Source organism: Apaloderma vittatum, unplaced genomic scaffold (genome assembly GCF_000703405.1).
Source record: "Apaloderma vittatum isolate BGI_N311 unplaced genomic scaffold, ASM70340v1 scaffold9194, whole genome shotgun sequence".
NCBI lineage: Eukaryota > Metazoa > Chordata > Aves > Trogoniformes > Trogonidae > Apaloderma > Apaloderma vittatum.
Window position 1 is genome coordinate 26,019 of NW_009714303.1, and position 3,569 is coordinate 29,587.

The following is a 3,569-nucleotide window of genomic DNA, read 5'->3' on the forward strand; positions in this document are numbered from 1 at the left end:
CCAGATCCGCAGCCCAGTTCTACCAATACTCTTATTTTCTTCATTTCAGAGAAAACGAGCTATAATACAGAACTATTTGTTCAGTTTCTTGTTTGTTCCTCTAACTGCTTTGAATCTGGGTGGGTTTTTCAGCCTCGTTCTTGAATTCTGGGTCTTAATCCAAGTAGTAGCCTGAGGAGTGATTTTTTTTCCCTTGGACAAAGAGAAGAGTTTGAGCTTCTAAGGGTTTGCAATATATAACGTAGATGGAAAAAAAAGCCACAGTATTTTACTAGCAGTTGTGGTCTAACAGTCACAAGTGCCTGATTCCACTACAAATTACCAGAGTCACTGGTAAAGTACATCTGTATCTGTGTTTTAGTTCAAACAGAAGCTTGCATTTCCAAATGTTTTGAGGTAAATACCAGATCTCCCTCACATATTGGGCTTTCGTTCACATGGTGCAACAGTCTCACAGCACAGGAAATCAACGTCTTTCCAACGAAACCACGTAGGTGGCACGCTCCAGCATCGCTTCAGCCAGAAACGGACCTTCTGTCCACATCAGAGCTAATTTAGAGAAATGTTCCACTCCAAACAGAAATCAAGCTTGTCATCTCCTTTCCGCCTGCGCCACTTCCTGAGCAGCCACAACCCGACTGCACCTCGAGTACACACGTGGCCCGGGCTGTGCTACAGGACCTGCACAGTCGGCAGCAGCCACCTCGTGGTGGGTGGAAGGTTGAGCTGGTGGGATGCCCATCGCTCCTTCCTCCTGCCGCCCTCACCCGCATCCCCACCAAAAAGAAAAGCCAAAACGCAGAAATTCCCTTTTCAGTTCTCTAGACGTCACGCGAGGAAAAATAGCGCAGGAGCTGTTCCCAGGAAAGCGCCACGCAGCTCCTCCACCTTCCCAAGGTTCAGGGCAAACACTGGACCCGAGTTTGTCTACTAACGCTGAACTCGGAAGATGTTCTTTGAACAAAGAACGGCAAAAATCTTTGCAATTGGGCAATAAAAAGTCAGTTTTTCAGTAGTTAGTAGTTTGCTGAATGCACCTCACAAGACACAGCTGTCTGAAGAGTTTAGTCTTAAAGTTTTAGTCAGAAAAAAAGGCTTGTAAGCCTCCAAGCTACTTTTTAAAAGACAGGCTTTTTCTGAGCGCCTTTCGGAATCACTGTTGGTGCCTGAGATGTTCACACCTCAAGGAACGATAAAATTAATACATTACGTACTTCTCGGAGAGCTCTTTTGGCAGCAGCACGCGTTGCAGAAGCCCACACAGCACGCTCCCCATGCTGTATTACCAATCAAAGCTCTGACACGCGTACGTCCTGACACCTTCGCAATATTAAGGAAAAGGCCACGTAGTGGCTTGCCTCTCAATTTCTTAAAATAATTTAAGATTCAAGCAATTTCAATTCCGACCCCTCGCCTTTTTGGCGGGAAAGGCTGAGATAAGAAGAAACTCAATGCTTCGCTCAAGGCCACAAAGCAACCCAGGTACAGTGAATGTTACAACTCAGGATCTCCCTCTATCCAGGCTTGGTTTTCTTGTACCTCCAAGGCAGCTGTCACTCGCCCTGTCCTTCCTCCTCCTCAGCTCTCACCGAAACAGGAGCTGGGCAAAGGTACGCAACGACCATATTCTTCCAACTCCACGATGGCAGACACCGGAGCAGGCTGGGCAAACAGAAGCTTCCTAAGCAAAGACTCGAGACAGCTGGTTTAAACATTCTTCTAGATCAAACTTTCCAATTTTGCACTACACATAGTCTCTTTTGATTATCTTAACCTTCCCTTTTTGACCTTTTTTTTCCCTCTTATTAACTGGATTGGGTTGATAGGTAAACTTAAAGCAGGTGTGGTTCATTTCTAAAGTGCCAGATATTTTGAATTGCTTTAAATCAAAACATTCTCGACATTTTTATACTTACCCATAGGAAGGTAATTCCTAATACTTACCAACCCAAGCCTTTTAAAATCAATTGTTTCACACTTTTTAACGCCCTTCACACAGAGAAAATTACATGTGTGCGATCTAAACCAACACCACGGAACAACAGATCTTAAAAGGACATTCCATGTGGTCTCAAGTTTGGATTTTATAGCCAAATTCCTGCAACAACCCAGTTAAGCTTATTTTAGAAGATTTAACGAGAGCAGCTTTGTGTTTAAATAGCATAAATGTCGTGGAACTGCAGCTAATGTTAGAGGCTGACACTGGCTTCTTTCTGTTGTACAACATAAAGTACATGCAAGTTGCTTTAATTTCTGAGGCAGGATCTAATAAACCTCTAGTACCAGAAAGCTGAGTTGAAGTGGGTAGTTTAAGAAGAGAAACACAGCATTTTACAAACAGGATGGTTCTCCACTCAAATCAAGGTTAGTGGCAAAATCAAGAGCTGCCCAGCAGTGCCGCTAACCTGTTCTGGCTACATGGTTAAAAAGGACTTTTTTTAAAAAAAAGAAACACATGCCAACACCGAAAGTTACCACTCCTCAACCTCAGAATTTACAAAGAAATCAGTCTTTCCAACTGTGGACTCTATCGGCAGAGTCAGTATTGTCTGTCTGCAGGTGAACAAGAAAAACAAAAAGTAACAGGTATAGAATTATCAACGGATTATTCATTTGGAAATCAGGGCACAGAAATACTACAGAGAGAGCTCTTCAAAAACTGTCCCAATATTACCTCCAAGACATACCAGGACCGCGTACGGAACAGCAGAGGAACACAACCCGTCTCCCAAAGGGTTTACTTAGTGCTCTTCATCCCTCAGAAGCCCCACCTCAAACCAACAGAATCTTTGCTGCAGGCAACCCGACCATTTCTTTTAAATCCCTGTGATTTGTCCGAGGAAGTGACTAAGAAAGCATTACTCGAGGCCTAAAGAAAAGCTTCTCTGACTCCTACCTCCAAAACCTTCCTAAATTCCTTTGGTTCCCAGGCACGAGCACCACAGAATTTACACAAACAAGCAACATTTTCCTCAGCAAAGAGAACCGGCTCTAGGATTTACATCACCTTCCACTAGAACAGAATCCGGGGAACAGCCCTGAACACAGTCTGGTAGGAGCCATTGTTTACTGTTTACTCGATTATTTGGTTTTGTTTTTTTCAGATCTGCAGCCAAAAGCTGTTCACTGTGTAGAAATGAAGACCTGTGAGGTCCCTGCGGCAGGAGAAGCATCAAAGAGAGCATCAAAGTTAGAGCAAGGAGGAAAACAACGCATTACGGCGTTCTTACGGCGAGGCTGGAAATAAATAAATAAGCAAATAAATAAATAAAGCAAGGGTGGCGGGGCAAAGAGAGGGAAGAGGAGCTGGTTCCTAAAGCCAACTCTGGAGGCTCCACAAGTGAGAAAAGGCTTCGTTATGCCAGGAGACGTTTAGAAGAAAAATTTCTGCGCTGAAAGGGTTGAATTCCCATCGTCAGATGAATTTCAAAGCCGCGGGGATGTGGCGCTCAGGGCCCTGGTTTAGGAGTGGGCCTGGCAGAGCGAGATAACGGCCGGGCTGAATGATTTTTCAAGGTCTTTCCCAACCGCAACGATTCCGCCAGCATCCCCCGGGCAGGGCCTGGGGC